This window comes from Somniosus microcephalus, chromosome 10, assembly GCF_052327205.1.
Source record: "Somniosus microcephalus isolate GS21.2 chromosome 10, FLI_Smic_1.0, whole genome shotgun sequence".
In the NCBI taxonomy this organism is placed as follows: domain Eukaryota; kingdom Metazoa; phylum Chordata; class Chondrichthyes; order Squaliformes; family Somniosidae; genus Somniosus; species Somniosus microcephalus.
Genome location: NC_140996.1, coordinates 58,669,550 through 58,693,354, shown reverse-complemented (window position 1 = coordinate 58,693,354; position 23,805 = coordinate 58,669,550). Strand labels below are relative to the sequence as shown.

Genomic DNA, 23,805 nt, shown 5'->3' with positions numbered 1-23,805 from the left:
GCTAAATAACAGAGCCCACCCTCGTGGGTGATCGGATCCAACAAGGAGGAATACCAGCCAGTCGACCACCTTTATACCTGGGCAGGTAGGTGGAGCCATGGGTGGAGTCAGCAGTGGTCAGCCCAGGTATAACAGCATGACAAGAGGCGACCTCATATAGTGATACAACAGTGTGAACAGTGATAACCATAGAGTAACGATATAACAGTGATAACTATAGTGTAACGATAGTGAACGATAAAAGTGGTTTACCACACCGCACGAACCGGCAGACTATTCCACAGGTCAACTATTCTCTGAACATCTAACCTAGTTCTGCCTTTACATAACTTAGATTAACTACAGTGGTCCTTATAGCAAATGACAAAGCTCTGCAAAAGAAACTAGATACAAAGCATGCTGAGGGCCTGCTCTCCCAATTTTCCGACTCTCATGTGTCCATTCTGCACAGCCGGTGCAACTGAGTGCAAAATCTACATGGTTGATTCGATATTTGTCATACCATCAGATAGATCTCAGCATTCTATTACAAAAATACTGTCAAAGATTTGATGGTTTCTATTGTATCATTGAGGATCTGCTTCATGTGTAAGAGCTAGTGCAATGCCCTTGAGTTATATTGCAGCATGTCTGAGCTGCAATTTTTCATGGGCAGGTCTAATTACCATCTCAGTCACTTACATTACAACATTCCGGAACTGGAGTGCTGCCTTAAAAATAACACAAAGACACATTTACTCATAAAATTGAACTAACCATCAACAAATTCTAAGCTGAACGAGACACTTTATGTATTAGGCAAGTAGTACACATCACTGAAGCATAACAGAACAATTAATAAAAAGAAAGCAATAGATTTGTGAGTCCTTTGGGATCTTATGTGTGTTGTGAAAAAGATCACTATGCACTCTAAGCTTAGTGTTTCAATAGCTATCTGACCTCAATACCTCGAACTGGCCGTGGTTCTTTCATTACTGCTAAACCAGTTAACAGTGCTATTTTGTATAAAATTTAGGTCTAGATAGACTATTGGCTATAAATGCAACAATGGAATTTTTCGCTAAACATCATTCCCTTTGCAAACTTCTACATTGCAGGGTTTTGTTATTTATTTTCTTGTACTCATCAAGGTAAGAGATGTTGGAGATTGGAACATATTCTGTTTCAGGCACCAATGTCAGCATCAGATATCCTACATCAGGTATAGCATAGTTATACGCAGATTGAGTTCCTTTCATTCTGCTCCAAACCTCTAAAAAAAAACTTTTTATTTCTAGACAGTATGACCTTTTTCCATTTTCCACACCAGCCATATGTGGCCTCTCTATATGCGACTGCTAATTGTTAGGGTCGCCTTTGTGCAATAGACCATGCCCTTCAGAAACTGGACTGAGATGGCCCAAGCTCTTTTCACATAGTGCCCTTACAGCAAACAGACAAAGGAGGTTTATCCAATCAGTCTGGGCTAAATTTGAACAAAGCTTCCAAAGGCCAGTAACTAACCTACACACAGTTCTAATTTTCTTTTGCATTAAAAAAATTATATGCATTTTCAAAAATATCGTTTTGCCAGACGTAGTGCTTTTTCAGTGCTATGTAGGCAAGGTAATTAGTTCCTCATGTTTGTCACTGAACAATCTGCTAAGAATGACCCCCACTTACTAAGGAGGCAAGTGAGAATTCATGGTGGTAGCTGCCTCACTTAGACTAGCCAGGCAAAGTCAAAAATAATGCTTCTTCTTTTGCTGTAGCATTTGAAAACAGATATGTTATTTTGAGAACAAACTACTCTATCTCTATGTTAGTGATTGAATAACTATAACTGACATCACCTCGAAAATACCAGTTACTTTAAAGTAAATGGATTTTTACTGATTCAAGCCTTGGCAGATTCAATCCTCCTGCCAAAAGCCCATGTCAGTAAGTATCTACGAGCACATCATTTAAAAAAAAACAGGTAAACATATTTTATTTTAGAAGTTACGTGAATAAAAAGGCAAAAAACAACCAAATCTCCTGCTAATTTTAATGGATGGAAACTCATGGGGGGTCCGTGCACCTGATTCTCAATTTACGAACACAGGAAGAGGAAAAGCCATTCAGCTCCTAGAGTCCATGATTCAACTAAATCATGGTTGATCTGCACCTCAACTTAATTTACCCAGTTTTGTGCCATGTCCCCTGATACCCTTACTGAACAAAAATCTATCGATCTGTTTTGAAAATTTCAATTGACCTAGCATCCGCAACCTTTTGGGGGAAGAGTTCCAGATTCCCACTACCCTTTATGTAAAAAAGTGATTTCTGATTTCACTCCTAAATTGCCTAGCTCCTGGTGTAAGAAACGCTGTGGTAGGAGTGCTGAAGATAAAAATTTACCCCATATTAAAAGACAAATTATTGGATGGAGGTAGAGTAGTAGGAAACCTAAGTATGTATCCACCTCAGGGATGAATAATGAAAGTCACTTTACTATTTTGCTGATGGCAAATTAATAGTCCCCAGTTAATGAGTTCGAGCAGTTTTTAGCCATGTTTTGTAAAGGCACAATAGATGTACTGGGCAAAGTTGCCCCAGTGCACTGCAAAAATAAATCAACTATTGTGTTTCAAAGACACCTTCCTTCTAATTTATGTGAACTTTTCACTTTGCTAAACAAATTGCCATTGTGTCCATAAATGCTCTGAGCATGATTCAGCATTAAATTAAACTATTAAAGGTAATTACTTTTCTCAAATTCAGAAAAAGAAGATGGCTTATTTATAGCACTGAAAATATAACACAATTTATAAATCTGTTTCAGGCTTTTGCCCCCTCATAGAAGGAGGTAAAAAATATATTCAGAATCTGACACAGAGCCAAGTACCGTCTAAACCCCACCCCCAGCACACTCAACACACTTAGTGGCAGCTATATAAAGACCCACTATTTTCACCACTTTTTACTCTGGGGACAGTTGAACCATTCCTGTAAATCAAGGAAACAAAATACCTACTGTGAACCATTGATTCTTACAAACTATTACTATGAACCTTTAGTTGGTGTGATTACTGTTAGATTGTACAACCATAAAAATTAAGAGCCTGTAGCTTATTTCATAAAAAAAGGCTGCCAGGGAACTAATTCTGCTTAACAATGAGTGTTTCATGATCCTAGTCATAATGAATGCTGTTTTAAAGTTTTTCACTTTATTGTTATCAAAGACCAATTATTATCGTAAATGTTAAACATTACATTCCTCCCTACTGGGACACACAATGAAGTCTGGATTAATTGTATACAGAAATAACATTAAAGTTAGACAGTGCTTCAAGCAACTGAATACCAATAGGTGGGATGCTAACTTCATAGTCCCTCGTGCAGGAGCCAGGGAGTTCCAGAACAGGGCAGTATTCATGCAGCTGGGTGTTATTCTGAGCCAAGGACAAAGTAACCAGTATCACCTTGCAAGAGGTTACCCACCACCCTACCAACAGATTGATGGGCTGAAAGGTTCCACATTCTCAAGAGTGCCATAAATTTGGCCAGTCTCATTAAAACTGTTGTCACGGCAACAGCCAGCTGCACAAAAATGGACCATAATTTGCTACTAATTGTGACTAATTTGACAGCTCACACATCTCATTTATCTCTGAACTCTGGAGGGCTCCCCCAGTGGTTCAGCAGCAAGGTTATTCAGTAAGCAGCTACGACATACACACAGTATGGATGAAAAGAAAAGAAAAAAGGAAGAGAAAGGAAAGGAAAGAAAAGAAAGAAAGGAAGAAAGAAAGAAGAGAAAAAGGAGCGAGAGAGAGAGATAAAACAAAACTATGTTGCATTTCTATAGTGCCTTTCATGACCTCAGGGCATCCCAAAGTGAATTACTTTTGAGATGTGGGCACTGCTGTAATGTAGGGAAATGCAGCAGCCAATTTGTACACATGAAGGTCCCACAAACAGCAATGAGATGATCAATTAAACTGTTTTAGTGGTGTTGGTTGAAGGATAAATATTGGCCGGGATGCCGAGAACTCCCCAGCTCTTCGTCGAACAGTGCCATGGAATCTTTTACATTCACCTGGGAGGCCAAGAGGGGCCTCAGTTTAACATCTCATCTGAAAGGTGGAACCTCCAACAGTGCAGCACTTCCTCAGCACTGCACTGTAGCGTGAGGCTGGATTATGTGTTCAAGTCCTGGAGTGGGACTTGAACCCACAACCTTCTGACTCAGAGGCAAAACTGAACCAATCTGTTTTGATAGTTGATCTCAGTTGGGGTGGCAGTAAAGAGATTATAATTGGCTTGATCGTAACTACATTAGAGAGGAAAAATTAGAATTTCTTTATTGCTATCCAGCATATGTGTGTGTGTGACACTTGGGTGATGTACTGCAGAATGACCATGGTATTGTATCTCAGCAAGATGTAGTTGGGGAGGGGAGGGGAGGGAAGAAATAGGCAAGAAACTGAAACCTGGATCAACACAGAAGCTAATTATCAACTCAGAGGTAATCAACCTAAATGCTTGTGTGGGTAATGATGCTTCAACCTGGCAGATTTCTTTGGAACAAATAGTTTCAGGAATGCTGACAGCATTGGTTACTTACTAATTTCCAAGAACATAGAGTACAAGTCGATAATGCTATCTTTTACCAGTGCGGTCAGTACAAGACAACATGGATGCATCCCTGCTCTGGCCACTGTTGTCTGTTGTCTGCTGGACCACCTGACAGCAGGAACCACAGGGCAATGCCCATTGCTAACTGCTGGATAGATCAATCCCTAATCATCTCAAAGTTATTGTTCATCATTCAGTGACACATTGTTTGATCACATCAAATTTCATCAAGTGTCTTGACGTCAAATGATTGAAGGACCTCAATGTCACTATGCAGTTGAGCAACAACATTACTCAAACATCAGAACAGACTGCAATGCTTGAAATTGCTCTGAATTTAAGATGTTTAAATATACTATTTACACCACTACATCTAAGCTTTTTTGTTTCAAGTACAGTACTTGAAATCAAAACAATCTTTGTTGAAAAACTAAGAGTCTTAAACAAATGGTTGGTTGATGAGCATTCTATTAGCAGGACAGCACATTTCTATGACTTACGTCAGAGGATACAAACTTACAATGAATGAATGTTGGGACAGGAAAACAAATGAGATCTATGGATTTGCAGATCAAAGGAACCCATGAACTTTTCCAACACTTTGAAAATGGGAAACAGCCCAAGGTACATTGGAACTGTTGAGATGGCAAAATTCAGCAATAGCATGTGAGCATTTTAACAAGTTACTCAAGAGAACATTAAGCATCAGGGATGAGGCCCTCAACTACATACTACATCGTACAGTTGCCAACATGGCGTGTTCACCCACCCTTGATGAGATTTGAACTTCCATGATGCAGATGATAAACAGTGAAATTTAAGCTACCATCAGTCATTATCTCATTGCTGTTTGTGGGTCCTTACTGTGTGCAAATTGGCTGTACCAATTCCTACATTACAATAGTGACTACATTTCAAAAGTATCTCATTGGCTGATTAGAATCCCAGCAGAAATGTACAACACTGACTGTAGCATTCTGCTCTACCGCCTTCACTTGCTCTTTCAGACTATCTGGAGAAAGCGAACTGAGGATCTCAAAGATATGATTATCATCCCCAAATACAGGCACAAAAGGTTGATCTCATAAAAAGCCCCATAACCTTCCAATAGTGAACATTGCAGACAATTCCACCCCAATGTGCAATGCAAATTCCCAGCACAGCACAACCAATATGACTTATGCCACAAGAGAAAAGAAAGAACTTTTACAGCACCTTTCACAACCTCAGGACGTCCCAAAGCACTTTACAGCCAATGGGATACTTTTGAAATGTAGTCACTATTGTAATATAGGAATCGGGGCAGCCAATTTGCACACAGTAAGGTCCCACAAACAGCAATGTGATAATGATTAGATAATCTGTTTTAGTGATATTGATTAAGGGATAAATATTGGCCAGAGCACTGGGGAGAACTCCCCTCCTCTTCTTCAAAATAGTGCCATGGGATCTTTTACGTCCAGCTGAGGGGGCAGAAGTCTTAATGTCTCATCCGAACGACATCACCTCCGACAGTCCAATACTCCATTAGCACTGCACTGAACTGTCAGCTTAGATTTTGTGCTCAAATCTCTGGAGTGGGACTTAATCGACAACCTTTTGACTCAGAGGTGAGAGTACTACCCACTGAGCCGGTGAAGTGTTGAGACACAGAACTTGGAGCTGTATATGGTACTCATTCATCAAACAAAGGTCTTCATCACTTTTAGCTGCCTTTATCAATGACAATTTGTACAAAAATCTGGATGCCCTTCAATGTCATTCAAAAATTACACAAAGGTATGCTAGGCAGTGTATACACAGATAGGATCCTGTCTGAAACTTTTGGGATTTCAAGAGGTATAAAGCAGGGTTGTATGTTTGCTTCAAGCTTTTCAGTATATTTTTCACTGTTGTGGCTAATAATGCCACAAAGGGTCTTACAGCAGGAATATTCATCTGCAACTGCACATCCAGCAAGTTGTTGAACCAAAACAGGTTGTGCAGATCCACCAGGTACCAGAAGCTCTTATTCACATACTGTTGTTTATAGATGGTTGCAGAACAGAGGCATTCACCCTAGAAGACAATGGGGCAGTAATTCCTCCCCAAACGCGTGAGTACGGAAGGGGTACTCACGCGTCTGGCCGGAGGAAATGCCGGTTTTCAGCATGCACAGCACATGCGCTGAAAACCGGCATTTCCTCTCCTCTAACCCAAGAGGTGAAGAGGCTAGTGCGTGCGCTGTAGGGGGCAGCGCGTGCATCTTGTATTTCCTCTGTTTTGGGGGATTTGCGCATGTGTAAAGGCCTCCGGTCTTTACGCTTGTAAAAAGCACACGTAAGTATTTATTTTTACAGGTAAGTGGTGTTTTAGTGCAATTTAGAATTTTTTTTTCCACAGGATTATTATTTTAAAGAATCTACAATAAGGTAAGTTTAGTTTTAGACCCTTTTTATTAAAAATTTATTTTTTTCAAAAAATAAAATTTTGTTTAAATTATTTTTTTAAACTTATTTATACTTAATTTAATGATTGGGATGTTTTTTAAATTTTTATTTAAAGTTTAAATAGTGTTTTGGGCCCCCGTAGTTTTCATGAGTTTGACAGCTCTTACTGTCAAACTCATGAATGAGTTTCCCCTCCCCTGATTGGCTGCACAGTGCTCACCTGATCCCAGCCGGCACATCGCACTAACTACGCCGCTGGATCAGGTTAGCACAGCGCGCCGACAGCTGAACCGGGCCTGTGACAGGAAATGCAAGCAGGCCCGGGCTTCAGATGTCGGCGCACAGGGTGAGTGCAGATCGGGGGCTTGCACGCGCGGCAAGCCCCCGATCTAATTTCAGGGCCATTACCAATAGTTACAAAGAGTTACAGTCTCACTGCCAGCATGAAGAAAATGGAGATCATGTACCAGATGGCAGTATACTCTGGCCTTAGTCCTAATTGATTACCTAGAGTTAACCACCATGACTCAATTCCCCTACCTGGAATGTGTTATTTTTATTTGTTCTTAGTATGTAAGGTGCTGATCAGTATTCTTCTTGCTTCATGACAATTTCTAGAACTCAGTGGCTTGCTAAGAGGGCAATATAGGGTGAGACTGGGCCATATGTAGACTAGACCAGGTAGGGGTGGCAGATTCCCTTCCCTTAAGTACATTAATGAACCAATTAGGTTTTTACAAAAATCTGGCAATGTTAATGGCAATTTTTACTTGGCACTAACCCACAAATTACCAGATTTATTGAAATCAATTTCAAAACTTGTAAGATTTAAATTCACATTTGGGTTGTTAATCTACTAACGATTACATGACTATATGCAACATGTTTGCTCTCTACTGATGAGCTCATTCATCAAAGTACAAGTATGCAGCAAGGTTAGCTCACCATATGGACAATGACATGAATATGTATAGAATCAGCAAAGCATCACCTTGAAGACCAAGCTGAAGGTCTCTAATGTGGTAGTGCTCCCATGTCTTCTGTATAGCTGCAAAGTGTGGATACAAGGCAGTCTCCATAGGAAAGAATGCAACAAATTCTAAACTCAATGAATGTGATTGATATTATAAGGGGCAAATTTAACTTTGGGCGGACCTCAGGCCATCTGAAGTCCTTGCCGAGAGACCCAAACCATTTTGAGTCTTCATTTGTTTACTACTGGTGAGCTGCAAGTGATGATCCAGGGCTCACAGGAAGCTTGCCAGTTTGAGGGAGCGGGAATTCCGCAGCCCCTCCACAGAGTCAATCCAGAAAGGGGGGGGGGGAGGGGGCAGGGAGGGACCTACAGCAGAGTGGAAGATTTTTGTGGGGCCAGGAGGAGTAGTCATGTTCTCATGTACCTCCTGGCCCTATACAAATCTGCAACAAAACTTGTACTTAGCTTTTTCTAAGCGGGCTGCAGCAGTCCCTTTAAGGACCGCTGGTTAGGCTGCTCAATGTGTGGTACCAATGGTATGAAAATGCCGATGGGAACAGTGCTATAAGAGTTTTGCTGTAATTTGTAAGGCGTTATCGCCCCATTCCTGCCAGGCAGAGACCCTCTGAATCAAATGGCAATTCAAAACTCACTAAAGCAGATATCAAGAGCTTTGTTGGAGCAGCCACACATTTATATGCCAAGCAGTAGGATTCAAACTGAAAAACAGCAAGCATTCCTGTGATGAGCAAAAGTGGTAGCAGGACAGTTTGAAAAATAACCGTGGCATGTTACATCCTGAATGACAACTGGGCATGGCATGATATGTGTTGGTGTTTCTCACTTCAGAAAGAAACACCTACAGGAGTGGAGCAGAAAAGAAGAAATCTGCAAAACTACATACTCTCTGCACCATCTAACTGACTCCAACCAGATCATTCTATTGTGCGACCAGTGCGAAAAGGACTATGGTTCCCGCACTGGGCTCATCAGTTGCCAATGGATGCATTGGAGCACCTGAGAAACCTCTGGTGGTCCAGAGCTCGACAATAAAGTGGGGAACCATATATTTGGCATTGTGTAACACCAAGTGGTAACTTTAACCACTAGGCTATCGGGACAGCTACCAGTACAATGTTTACTAAAATTGGAAGTACAAAAGCACTTCTCTCAATGTGTTGATATTGACAGTGAGGTTTAAGCCTAGTGTGGAATCTTATTTCAAAATTAATTTAATAGCATTTGAGGCACTGGGATAAATTTTTCTCTTCAGCATTTGGACCGAAGAGATTGGTGGGACAGAAGTGATTATTGCAAAATTCAGAAACAAGCTGCTTGGGTTTTCTGTCCATGTATCGTGAGCAGCTTTCCCCCAAATTAGCGAGAAGTGCTTTCATTCCGTAAAGCTGTAATGTCCAGGAGATGAAAAGGAAAATCTGCCCCACTTAATTTATATTTTTCTTGTCCTTTGTTAGTCAGAAGCCACAAAGCACAAGTGGATAATGGTTTGCGGAATTATAAAATGTATTATCAAGGTGGTGCTATTGACTGCTGTGTTGCACTCAGGGGGGGAGGGGAATGTGCTGCTGCTTGAAGCAGCTAAATCAAAATGCTTTGGTTAAGTTAATGGGACAGAATTTAACAAATTACTTTTTGGTAATACAATGGTTCATTTTGTTTTAAATTACAGTACATAGAAGATGCAAAGTCAATGACTCATCCCTTTATTTACTGGTTCATTTGTCTCTGGTGCTCTGGACAAATACCTGCCTTTGCCAAAGCAAGGTTCATTATCTAATGTCCATCTTAATATTGGTTGCCATAATGGAAATTATAATTTTTTTGTACCATACTTAATGCCAACAGCATGTATCATAAAGCAGAAGCGACAAACAGATTATGAAAGGGCTTAGACTGTTTTCAATTAATAATAGTTGCTTCATCTATGGCTCAACATGCATTTTGAATTTGTTAATAATACTGCAAATTAAATAATGAAGTTTTTGTCAAAGCTCCTTTTCATAGGTGAAAGGGAAAGTGTACCTCAAACCATTGGCATTTGAATGCTTTTTGCTACCAAACAATATCAGCTCTGTTGTCTCAGCGGTGGCTCAGTGGGTAGCACTCTCGCCTCTGAGTCAGAAGGTTGTGGGTTCAAGTTCTGCTCCAGAAACTTGAGCACATAAAGCTAGGCTGACACTCCAGTGCAGTGCTGAGGGAGTGCTGCACTGTCGGAGGTGCCATCTTTCAGATGAGACGTTAAACCGAGGCCCTGTTTGCCCTCTCAAGTGCACTATTTCAAAGAAGAGCAGGGGAGTTATCCCCAGTGTCCTGGCCAATATTTATCCCTCAACCAACATAACAAAAACAGACTATCTAGTCATTATCACATTGCCGTTTGTGGGACCCTTACTGTGTGCAAATTGGCTGCCCTGGGACCCACAAACAGCAATGTGATAATAACAGATGGTAGCTCAAATTTCACTGACTGATAGTGTAGTGGTAATGTACCTGGACTAATGATCTGGAGACGTGAGTTCAAATCCCACCACTGGCAGCTGGCGAGTTTAAATTCAGTTAATTAAATAAATCTGGAATAAAATGCTATCAGTAATGGTAACCATGAAACTATCGGATTGTCGTAAAAACTGATCTGCTTCACTGATGTCCTTTAGGAAAGGAAACCTGCCGTCCTTACCTAGTCTGGCCTATATATAACTCCTGACCCACAGCAATGTGGTTGACTCTTAAATGGCCTAGCAAGCCACTCAGATGTAACAAACTGCTACATAGCATAATAATAAGAAAGACGGACCACTCGGTATGGACACGCCCAGCCCAGTTGACACTGCAAAGTCCTCCTCACCAACATCTGGGGACCTGTGCCAAAATTGGGAGAGCTGTCCCACAGACTAGTCAAGCAACAGCCTGACATAGTCATACTCACAGAGTCATACCTTTTAGCCAATATTCCCCAACTCCTCCATCACCATCCCAGGGTATGTCCTGTCCCACTGGCAGGACAAACCCACCAGGTGTGGCTATACAGTTGGGAAAGAGAGGCCCTGTGAGTCTTCAACATTGGCTCCGGACCCCATGAAGTCTCATGGCTTCAGGTCAAGCATGGGCAAGGAAACCTCCTGCTGATTACCACCTACCACCCTCCCTCAGCTGATGAAACAGTACTCCGCCATGTTGAACACCACTTGGAAGAAGCACTGAGTGTAGCAAGGACACAGAATGAATTCTGGGTGGGGGACTTCAATGTCCATCACCAAGAGTGGCTCAGTAGCACCACTACTGGCCGAGTCCTGATGGACATACCTGCCAGTCTGGGCCTGCAACAGGTGGTGAGAAAACTAACACGAGGGAAAAACCTACTTGACCTCATCCTTACTAATCTACCTGTTGCAGATGCATCTGTCCATGACAGTATTGGCAGCAGTGACAACCGCACAGTCATTGTGGAGACGAAGTCCCGTCTTCACATTGAGGACATCCTCCATTGGGTTGTGTGGCACTACCACCGTGCTAAATGGGAGACATTCAGAACAGATCTAGCAGCTCAAAACTGGGCATCCATGAGGCGCTGTGGGCCATCAGCAGCAGCAGAATTGTATTCTACCACAATCTGTAACCTCATGGCCCGGCATATCCCTCCTCTAACATTACCATCAAGCCAGGGGAACAACCTTGGTCAATAAGGAGTCTAGAAGAGCATGCCAGGAGCAGCACCAGACGTACCTAAAAATGAGGTGCCAACCTGGGGAAGCTGGAACACAGGACTACATGCATGCTAAAAAGCTGAAGCAGCATGCTATAGACAGGGCTAAGCAAACCCACAATCAACGGATCAGATCAAAGCTCTGCAGTCGTGAATGGTGGTGTACCATTAAATAACTAACGGGAGGAGGAGGCTCCATGAATATCCCCATCCTCAATGATGGTGGAGCCCAGCACGTGAGTGCAAAAGACAAGGCTGAAGCGTTTGCAACCATCTTCAACCAGAAGTGATGAGTGGATGATCCATATCGGCCTCCTCCTGAGGAACCCACCATCACAGAAGCCAGTCTTCAGCCAATTCGATTCACTCCACGTGATATCAAGAAATGGTTCAGCGCACTGGATACAGCAAAGGCTATAGGCCCTGACAACATCCCGGCTATCGTGCTGAAGACTTGTGCTCCAGAACTAGCCATGCCTCTAGCCAAGCTGCTCCAGTACAGCTACAACACTGGCATCTATCCGACAATGTGGAAAACTGCCCAGGTATGTCCTGTCCACAAAAAGCAGGACAAATCCAATCCGGCCAATTACCGCCCCATCAGTCTACTCTCAATCAGCAGCAAAGTGATGGAAAGTGTTGACGACAGTGCTATCAAGTGGCACCTGCTCACTGATGCCCAGTTTGGGTTCTGCCAGGACCACTCTGCTCCCGACCTCATTACAGCCTTGGTCCAAACATGGACAAACGAGCTGAATTCCAGAGGTGAGGTGAGAGTGACTGCCCTTGACATCAAGGCAGCATTTGACCGAGTGTGGCATCAAGGAGCCCTAGTAAAACTGAAGTCAATGGGAACCGGGGGGGGGGAAATGCTCCACTGGCTGGAGTCATACCTAGCACAAAGGAAGATGGTTGTGGTGATTGAAGGTCAATGATCTCAGCCCCAGGACAATGCTGCAGGAGTTCCTCAGGGCAGTGTCCTAGGCTACTTCATCAATGACCTTCTCTCCAACATAAGGTCAGAAATGGGGATGTTCATTGATGACTGCACAATGTTCAGTGCCATTCACAACTCCTCGGATAATGAAGCAGTCCATGCCTGCATGCAACAAGACCTGGACGACGTTCAGGCTTGGGCTGATAAGTGGCAGGTAACATTCATGCCACAGAAGTGTCAGACAATGACTATCTCCAACAAGCGAGAATCTAACCACCGCCCCTTGACATTCAATGGCATTACCATCGCCGAATCCCCCGCCATCAACATCCTGGGGGTCACCATTGACAAGAAACTTAACTGGACCAGCCACATACATACTGTGGCAACAAGAGCAGGTCAGAGACTAGTTATTCTGTGGCGAGTGTCTCACCTCCTGACTCCCCAAAGCCTTTCTATCATCTACGAGGCACAAGTAAGGAGTGCAATGGAATACTCTCCACTTGCCTGGATGAGTGCAGCTCCAACAACACTCAAGAAGCTCGACACCATACAAGACAAAGCAACCCGTTTGATTGGCACCCCATTGACCACCTTAAACATTCAGTGCCTCCACCACTGGCGTACCGTGGCTGCAGAGTGTACCATCTACAAGATGCACTGCAGCAACTCGCCAAGGTTTCTTCAGCAGCACCTCCCAAACCCGCAACCTCTTCCACTTAGAAGGACAAGGGCAGCAGGCGCATGGGAACACCACCACCTCCAAGTTCCTCTCCCTTCTGACTTAGAAGTATATCGCCGATCCTTAATCATCGCTGGGTCAAAATCCTGGAACTCCATACCTAATAGCACTGTGGGAGTACCTTCACCACACGGACTGCAGCGGTTCAAGAAGGCGGCTCACCACCACCTTCTCAAGGGCAATTAGGGATGGGCAATAAATGCTGGCCTTGCCAGTGATGCCCACATCCCATAAACTAATAAAAAAATGTGGTCGGGTGCTGATGCCCTGTGTCCTGTGCAGCATCAGTTGATTGCGGAGAAGTTTTGTGTTGTTGTTGGTGCTGCTGGTGTGCCTGGTGCTGCTGATGTTGGGGCTGATCGTGGTGGGATTCTGTGGACCAAGGTGAGAGAGCATAAAGGACACCCATTCTGATGGAATAAATGACAGGTGAAGTAGAGATGACAGAAGTGATCTGTCAATGGTGGGAGAGTTAATGAGGTCAGACTGGATGGATACTTGTGTAAGGACTTGCAGCATCCTGAATCTGTAGTGGAAATGCAGTTTAGAGAAGCTAGTGATTGAGGGAACATATCTCAATCAGCTGGGAGCTTTGACTTGACATTTGAAGCTGTCAACTCATCAGCTGATTCAATGGCCACTGACCTCCACCTCAGCTTCACAGACGAGGTCCAGGCACAGCGGGAAACTGGTGGGCGACCTGTCAAATCCAAAAAGCTGGAAAAAAAAACATTGATAAGTGGCTGTAAACAAGCCAGTAATGATTTTAATTGCCTCCCCGCCGCTGCATGTCAGGTCTTCTTAGCGTTGACAGATCTGACATTTGGTAAAGGCGTGTGGCGGCGGATTCACAGCAGGGTCCCGACCTGCTGGGGAAAAAAAAACACTTTCCCACCCGACCTGCCACCGATTAGTCCCACTGACCCCCCACAAAATCCAGCCCTTGGTGTCTTGAAATTGAACTGTGCAATATTAGGAACAAATACATTAGAACATCAGCTTGCATTTCCATAGTGCCTTTAAAGTACATCCCATGATGCTTCACAGAGGAGCAAATGAGTCAGCAGTAAGTCTTTGCGTAGGGGTGAGTAGAGGTGACTGAAGATTTGGTCAAAGAAGAATGTTTTGAGAAGGCTTGTAAAAGGTAGGGAGGGAGATAGAGAAGTGGAGGGGATTAAGGAGGGAATGCCAAAGAGGAAGCTGAAGATTCCAACACTGAAGGTGGAGCAAAGGGAAGGGTGGATGCATAGGAGACCAAAGTCAGAGGACTGGAGGGATGCAAGGTTGCAGAATGTTGCAGAAGGGTGAGGTGAGACAAGGCGGTATTTATAGATGAGTATAAGGATTTTAAACCAAATCAATTGGGGAATAGGCAGCTGGTGTAGGTCAACAAGTAGGGGTATAATAGGTGAATGGGGACTAATGTGAATAGGATTCGGGTGGCAGAGCTTTAGATGGTTTGGAGTTTATGAAGAGTGGAGGACAGGAAACCATCAAAGATGACACTGCAGAAATTGCATCTAGTGGTGAATCCATTACTTTTCAAGTCGAACACGCAGTTTGACAGCATGTATGTGGTTGTGGAGTTGAGGACGTGATGGAGGGGTAGAGCTGTATGTCAGCAGCATATATGTGGAAGCTATGGATGATATCACCAAATAGTAATAGGTAAGGAAGAAGAAGGAACCAAGGATGGATTGTTGAGGAAGTCTAGAGACGATTGTGGATGAGCTGGAGGAGAAGCTATTGCTGCAGATGTGCTGCCTGCAATGAGCCAGATATGAGTGGAACTACGCAAGAGCAGCTCGAAAGAAGAGAAAGCAGAGGTGGTGAATAGTGTGATCGATTGTATTGAATGGTGTACAGAGGTCAAGGAGGACAAGAAGTGTTAATGTGCCATGGTAGAAGTCATAGAGGATATTTTGGTGACTTCGGTCAGAGCAGTCTTTTTGCTGTAATCGGGGCAGAAACTGGAGTGAAAGGATTTGAAAAGGTAGTTGTACGTATGTATCATCACAACAGAACTCCATAGGCTGACAGTGACAGAACTCCATAGGCTTAGCAATCTCCGAGCTCAGAGGGAGGGTGAGAGAGAAGTAAAATGTAATCGAAGTGTGACGTCACCAGAAAGCAGGTAATGATTGGTTGGTATTTCTCTCTTTCTCCTTTTTTCCAAACTTAAATTTTGTGGTTTATAGTTTATAGGGTGTCTGTGGTGCAGTGGGGACTGCTGGTAAACCAGGGCCCTTAAGTATATCATTTAATTGTAGTGTAATTGGTGGGATTGATTTGATTTAATTTAATTTGAATTAATTAAAGGGTAAGTCATGGCAGTGGTATGCTCCTCCTGCACTATGTGGGAAATCAGGGACACTTCCTGTGTCCCTGACGACCATGTGTGCGGGAAGTGTATCCAGCTGCAGCTACTGACAGACCGCATTGCGGCGCAGGAGCTGCGAGTGGATACATACTGGAGCATTCGCAATGCTGAGGAGGTCGTGGATAACACGTTTAGGGAGTTGGTCACAGCGCAGGTAAAGGCTGCACAGGCAGGAAGAGAATGGGTGACCACCAGGCAGAGTCGTAGGTGCAGGCAGGTAGTGCAGGTGTCCCCTGTGGCTATCCCCCTCTCAAACAGATATACCGCTTTGGATATTGGTGAGGGAGATGGCTTATCAGGGGAAGGCAGCAGCAGCCAACTTCCTGGCACCGTGGGTAGTTCTGTTGCACAGGACAGGAGGAAAAAGAGCGGGAGAGCTATAGTAATAGGGGATTCTATTGTAAGGGGAATAGATAGGCGTTTCTGCAGCCGCAAATGAGACTCCAGGATGGTATGTCTCCTCCCTGGTGCAAGGGTCAAGGATGTCTCAGAACGGCTGCAGAACATTTTGGAAGGGGAGGGTGAACAGCCAGTTGTCGTGGTGCATATAGGTACCAACGATATAGGTAAAAACCGGGATGTGGTCCTAAAAGCTGAATATAGGGAGTTAAGAAGTAAATTAAAAAATAGGACCTCAAAGGTAGTAATCTCAGGATTGCTACCAGTGCCACGTGCTAGTCAGAGTAGAAATACAAGGATATTTCAGATGAATACGTGGCTAGAGGAATGGTGCAAGGGGGAGGGATGCAAATTCCTGGGTCATTGGAACCGGTTCTGGGGGAGGTGGGACCAGCACAGACTGGACGGTTTGCGCCTGGGCAGGACCGGGACCGATGTCCTAGGGGGAGTGTTTGCTAGTGCTCTGGGGGAAGGTTTAAACTAAAATGGCAGGGGGTTGGGAACCTGAGCAGGGAGACAGAGGAAAGGGAAACAAGGATAGAAGCAAAAGAAAGGAAGGAGAAAAACAAAGGTGGCAGTCAGATAAATCAAGGATTTAAATCAAACATGGCCACAGTAAATAATAATTCTAAAAGGTGTAAGAGTGTTAAAAAAACAAGCCTGAAGGCGTTGTGACTTAATGCGAGGAGCATTCGTAATAAGGTGGATGAATTAGCTGTGCAAATAGAGGTAAACGGATGTGATATGATTGGGATTACGGAAACATGGCTCCAGGGTGACCAAGGCTGGGAACTCAACATCCAGGGTTATTCAATATTCAGGAAAGATAGGCAAAAAGGAAAAGGAGGTGGGGTAGCATTGCTGGTTAAAGAGGGGATTAACACAATTGAAAGGAAGGATATTAGCTCTGATGATGTGGAGTCTGAGAAATACCAAGGGGCAGAAAACATTAGTGGGAGTGGCATACAGACCTCCAAACAGTAATGCGGAGGTTGGGGATGGCATTAAATGGGAAATTAGAGATGCGTGCAATAAAGGCACAGCAGTTATCATGGGTGACGTTAATCTACATATAGATTGGGTTAACCAAATTAGTAACAGTACTGTGGAAGAGGAATTCCTGGAGTGTATACGAGTTGGTTTCCTGGACCAATATGTCGAGGAGCCAACTAGAGATCAGGCCATCTTAGACTGGGTATTATGTAATGAGAAAGGATTAATTAGCAATCTTGTTGTGTGAGGCCCCTTGGGACGGAGCGATCATGATATGATAGAATTCTTCATTAAGGTGGAGACTGAAGTAGTTGACTCAGACTAGGGTCCTGAATTTAAATAAAGGAAACTATGATGCTATGAGGCGCGAGTTGGGTAGGATTGATTGGGGAATGTTACTCAAAGTGTTGATGGTGGATAGGCAATGGCAATCTTTCAAAGATCGCATGGATGAACTACAGAATTTGTTCATCCCTGTTTGGCATAAAAATAAATCAAAAAAGGTGACTCAACCGTGGCTAACAAGGGAAATTAGGGATAGCATAAGATCCAAGGAGAAGACATATAAATTGGCCAGAAAAAGCAGTAAACCTGAGGATTGGGAGCAGTTTAGGATTCAGCAAAGGAGGACAAAGGGATTAATTAAGAGGGGGAAAATAGAGTATGAGAGTAAGCTTTCAGGGAACATAAAAACTGACTGTAAAAGCTTTTATAGATATGTGAAGAGAAAAAGACTGGTGAAGTCAAGCGTAGGTCCCTTGCAGTCAGAAACAGGGGAATTTATAATGGGGAACAAAGAAATGGCAGACCAATTAAATACATACTTTGGTTCTGTCTTCACAAATGAGGACACAAGTAACCTCCCAGAGATGTCGGGGAACATAGGGTCTAATGAGAGTGAGGAACTGAAAGAAATCAGTATTTGTAGGGAACTGGTGTTAGGGAAATTGACGGGATTGAAGGCCAATAAATCCCCAGGGCCTGATAATCTACATCCTAGGGTACTTAAGGAAGTGGCCCTAGAAATAGTAGATGCATTGCTGGTCATCTTCCAAAATTTGATAGACTCTGGAACAGTTCCCATGGATTGGAGGGTAGCTAATGTTACCCCACTATTCAAAAAAGGTGGTAGAGAGAAAAAACGGGGATTTAAAAACCGGTAAGCCTGACATTGGTAGTGGGGAAAATGCTAGAATCCATTATCTATCTATATATATAAATCGGTACTTCTGTCTGTCATTCTGTCATTCTGTCTGTCATTCTGTCTGTCATTCTGTCATTCTGTCTGCCATCGCCTGTGCGTCTGTTGGGCTATGCGCTCGAAAGTTACAGGGCGTACCTACGCGCGCGTTACCTCCAAAGAAAGCTTACGCTTCCGAGACGGTTTTAAGCGTATTTACGTTTCGGCCGGGCTAAAATCGCGCCCGCGGTATCCGAAAAACCTTCAACGTTCCGCTCATTAGCATCTCATTATCCGCTCATTAGCGACAGAGTGACCTCGAGGTCGACCAATCGTACGGCGGCTTGCTGTCGCGTGCGGCCGGGCCCTCCTACGGTCGAGTGACGGGACGATTGACCAATCCTACGCTTTGGTGACCTGACGGTCGACCAATCGGTGCGTGTGTGGGCGGGCCTTATCGTTCTGAACCGAGGTGAGTCGCCACCATCTTGCTTCCATTCTTTTTCCTGCTTTCTGCGGCTTTCTTTTCAAATATACATTTCCAGCAAAATAAAATTCCAATTTATTAAATTCTTTTAAAATAAATCACTCATTTGTAAATATTTTATCTAACCTGAACATTCTTTTTCCTACCTTTGCCCGTTTTTTTCTTAGGCCTCAAAGCCTGCGCCTTTCTTGCCCAGCCAGGCCCGAGCTAGGTGATTGCGCTTCTGCTAAGCTCCTCACCAACCCCCCCCACGCCGTGTCACGTTACCCAGGGCAACGGCGTCAGCCACGAGGGTCAGGGTGCGCGCGCAGCAGGAGCAGGTGAGACGCGGCGTCTCTGTTCCGCGCTCGGCGGGGGGGGGGCGGAGCTCGGCCGCCGGCCGTCTCTCAGAGCCGCAATCGGCCTCGGCCGGGGGGAGGCGTGGCTCGGCCGCCGGCCGTCTCTCAGAGCCGCAATCGGGCTCGGCCGGGGGGAGGGGCGGGGCTCGGCCGCCGGCCGTCTCTCAGAGCCGCAATCAGGCTCGGCCGGGGGGGGGGCGGGGCTCGGCCGCCGGCCGTCTCTCAGAGCCGCAATTGGGCTCGGCCGGGGGGGGGGGGCGGGGCTCAGAGAGCGGGGCTCTCGGCCGGGGGGGGGCGGGGCTCGGAGAGCGGGGCTCTCGGCCTGGGCCCCCCCCTGCCCCCCTTCTCCCCCCGCCCCGCCCCCCCCTTCCCCCCCCCGCCGCTCCCCCCTTCCTCCCCCCGCCGCCACCCCCTTCTGCCCCCCCTTCCCCCCCGCCCCCCTTCTCCCCCCGCCCCTTCTCCCCCGCCCCTTCCCCCCTCCCTTTCCCCCCGCCCCTTCCCTTCCCCCCCGCCCTCCCTTCCCCCCCGCTCTCTTCCCCCCACCCGCTCTCTCTTCCCCCCAGTCGCTCTCTCTCTTCCCCCCAGTCGCTCTCTCTCTACCCCCCAGTCGCTCTCTCTCTTCCCCCCCAGTCGCGCGCTCTCTCTCTCTTCTCCCCCCCCCCCCCCAGTCGCTCTCTCTCTCTCTCTTCCAACAATAACATGCCCTCGAAAAAGCCTCGGCACCGCCGGGCACTTCAGCTAGTAAAAGATGTAATAGCAGAGCACTTGGAAAACAGTGACAGGATCGGACAAAGTCAACATGGATTTACAAAAGGTAAATCGTGCTTGACTAATCTACTGGAATTTTTTGAGGATGTAACTGGTCGAATAGATAAGGGAGAACCAGTGGATGTGGTGTGTTTGGACTTTCTGAAGGCTTTCGATAAGGTCCCGCATAAGAGATTAGCGTGTAAAGTTAAGGCACATGGGATTGGGGGCAAGGTACTGACTTGGATAAAGAACTGGTTGGCAGACAGGAAGCAAAGAGTTGGAATAAATGGCTCTTTTTCTGAGTGGCAGGCAGTGACTAGTGGGGTACCGCAGGGATCGGTCCTAGGACCCCAGGTATATATATATATATATATATATAAATGATCTAGACAAGGGAACTAGATGTAACATCTCCAAGTTTGCAGATGACACAAAGCTGGGTGGGCGTGTGTGCTGTGAGAAGGATGCCGAGAAACTCCAGTATGATTTGGACAGGTTGGGTGATTGGGCAGATGCATGGCAGATGCAGTATAATGTGGATAAATGCGAGGTTATCCACTTTGGTGGCAAAAACAGGAAGGCAGATTATTATCTGAACGGCAATAGATTGGGAGAAGGGGAAGTGCAACGAGACCTGGGTGTCCTTGTGCACCAGTTGCTGAAGGTAAGCATGCAAGTGCAGCAGGTGGTTAAGAAGGCAAATGGTATGTTGGCCTTCGTAGCGAGAGGGTTCGAGTACAAGAACAAGGATGTCTTGCTGCAGTTGTACAGGGCCTTGGTGAGACCACACCTTGAGTATTGTGTGCAGTTTTGGTCGCCTTATCTGAGGAAGGATGTTCTTGCCATGGAGGGAATGCAGCGAAGATTCACCAGGCTGATACCTGGGATGGCAGGAATGACGTATGAGGAGAGATTGGGTCGATTGGGCTTATACTTGCTGGAGTTTAGAAGAATGAGAGGGGATCTCTGTCGTGTATGTAACTGTTCTACCTTTAAGAGAACTATTGTATGTAACCGTTCACCTTTAAGAGAACTATTTTAGGTGTGGCACTACTTTATCTTGGCTGCTGTATACTGTAATACCGACGGTGACCACACCGGTATATAAGTGCTGTGTCAGGATTTATTGGGCAGATTCGCCCTGACCTTCGAATAGTAAAGTCCTGTTAAAGTTACTCTTGTAGTCTGTGTATTAATTCGCCATAATACCCACAGACTTTACAGTGGCGACGAGTTCGATCTTACCCTGCGGCAACAATACTTCCGAAGCAGTTAACGAGCGTCGAGAAGAGGCACCCGCCCTCGTCGTTCTGCTGAGAGAAAACTCGAGTCTGCAGAGCAAGGAAGAAAGAAGAATTCAGACACGAAGCCTTCCATCAGCAACAGGCACTGATTGTCCCTTCTGCCACGCTGGTGAGTGAGCCGATCAGCACGAGAAGCAAGTCGGCCACGGTGACTGTGAGTAAAGGGAAAATAAAAAAATAAACGGAGGATAAGGGCGGTGAACTCGACCACGGTCGGGGGGAAAGGAGCCGGACAGAAGTCGGGCCCAGAGGCGCTGAGGCTGGGGCAGCGTGGAGCACGGAAGCCGCGGTACAAGCGGGCTGGGAGACACAACGGCGTCGTGAGACAGCTAGACCGCGACCGGCAAAAAAGGCCGGGCAGCGACCGAGGCCACGAAGCGCTGCGACCGGGATCATAAGGCGCGGGAAGATATAAAAATAAATCAACCGCGGTGAACTCAGCCGCAGCCGGGGAGGAAAGCACCGGACTGCGAGAGGGCTGGGAGGCGCGATTGGAGTGAAAAAGGCCGGGCAGCGACCGAGGCCACGAAGCGCTGCGACCGGGATCGTAAGGCGCGGGAAGATATCAAAATAAATAAATCGCGGAGAACTCAGCCGCAGCCGGGGAGGAAAGCACCGGACTGCGAGAGGGCTGGGAGGCGCGATTGGAAGCCGCTGAGGGAGAGACAGAGCCCGAGCGAGCGGGAGAGACAGAGCCCGAGCGAGGGAGACTGAGCGAGATCCAGCCCAGCGGCTGAAACTGTTCGCCGTCAACGGGTTGTACCCAGCGCCGGTTGCCCTGCCGAGAAAAGGGAACAAGGAACGCACTGAAGCCGACGCGCAGGCTGCGAACCCCGAAAGCCAGCGGTCGTCGCCCGAGGGAAAAGCTTACCCCTCCCGCCAGGGGAAGAAACGCGGGAAGCCGCCAGTAGGCGGGGAAGAAGACAGAAGCGGGAAACCGACATTTTGAAAGTGGGCGGGGGAAGAAGACAAGCGCGGGAAACCGCCATTTTGAAAAAAAAAGTTAAAGATAAATTTTGTGTTTGTTTCGCAGAAAGATAGTGAGAGATAGTGAAGATGCCTAAGCATGGTAACATCAACAACTTCGATTCCGAGGTGGAAGATTGGGCCACGTACGTAGAACGTATCAAGATATATTGTGAGGCCAATAAGATAGCAGATGATGATAAAGCTCTCACCTTATTAAACGCAATGGGGGCAAAGACATACGGGCTATTGAAGCATCTTCTATCACCAGCTAAACCGGCGGATCAGACTTTCGCTGATATTGTTGCTGTCCTGAAGGATCATTTGAACCCCACACCACTGATGTTGGCGGAACGATTCAAATTCTATGCGAGAACGCAACGGAAAGAGGAAAGCAACGCGGAATACTTGGTCGAACTGCGTAGACTAGCGAAATACTGCCAGTTTGGGGAAAATCTGACAGAGGCATTGAGAGACAAGTTCGTGTGCGCGTTGTCGAAGGAAGGAACACAAAAGTGTCTGCTAGAAGAGAATGATCTCACACTTGATAAGGCTGTCCTTATTGCAGCATCGCACGAAGCCGCAGCGAGAGGCACAGCGGAAATGCAGCTGAAGGCAGCGGTACTCAGTGTGGATCAAATTACTTCAGGTACATCGAAATGTTATCGTTGTGGGAAGACAACACACGACCAGAACCAATGCTGGTTTAAAAACCAGGAATGTAGAAAATGTGGCAAACTTGGTCACATAGCTAAGGTATGCCGGTCAGGAAAGAAGACCAACAACAACAAAAAAAAGTCACCGCAGGAAAAGTACAATAAGGTACACAAGGTGGCTGAGAAGAGTTCAGATGAACAGAGTTCGGATTCAGGCCCAACCGTTCAGGAACTGGGTAGTCTGAGAATTCACAATGTGAGTAAGGAAGCTGACCTGCAAACTATCTGGGTCATGCTAAAAATAGCTGGAGTCCAAGTGAAAATGGAATTGGACACAGGATCAGCCCTATCAGTCATAAATCGAAGGGATTACAACCGGCTATTCTCACACATACCCTTGAGAGATACCAAGATCGTATTGCAGACATACACGGGGCAGAAAGTATACCCCATGGGAAAGATAAAAGTCAAGGTGAGAGACAGGGGCAAAGAACACCAAGGAATGTATTTATATGTACTACCTGAGGGAGGTCCACCACTTCTGGGACGGGAGTGGATCTGGGAAATAAACATGGAATGGCACTATTTAAAAGCAATAATGAGTGAGAACTCGGTGAAGACAATCAGCTCAGACTCTGAAACGGATGACGATAAGACCAGCCCAGGTGCGAAAGACAAGTTTAAAATGGACTTGCTGACTAAGGTTGGAAAAACGAAGGAGTGCATAAATGCTTATGCTTCAGAGGAGAACAAAGTTTCAGAACAGAATTCCACTGAACAACAACAACATAGTTTGACAGAGAATTCTGAGTCTGTCCAGTTTACAGATATGCACAATTCTGAGGAACACCGGGCTCGAACTCAACTCCATTTCAAATTACAACAGCAATTAGAACAATTGAGTTGCCGTCTCGAACAAGAGATGAAAGCAATGAAAAAGTTCTG

At 45.5% G+C, this 23,805-nt stretch overlaps 1 protein-coding gene across 1 annotated transcript in view; it reads right to left on the bottom strand.

Moving 5' to 3' along the window:
* The window catches only part of LOC147111515 (glypican-5-like), a 1,571,270-nt gene that overhangs the window by 261,172 nt on the left and 1,286,293 nt on the right, over positions 1 to 23,805 (bottom strand). The window lies entirely within an intron of this gene.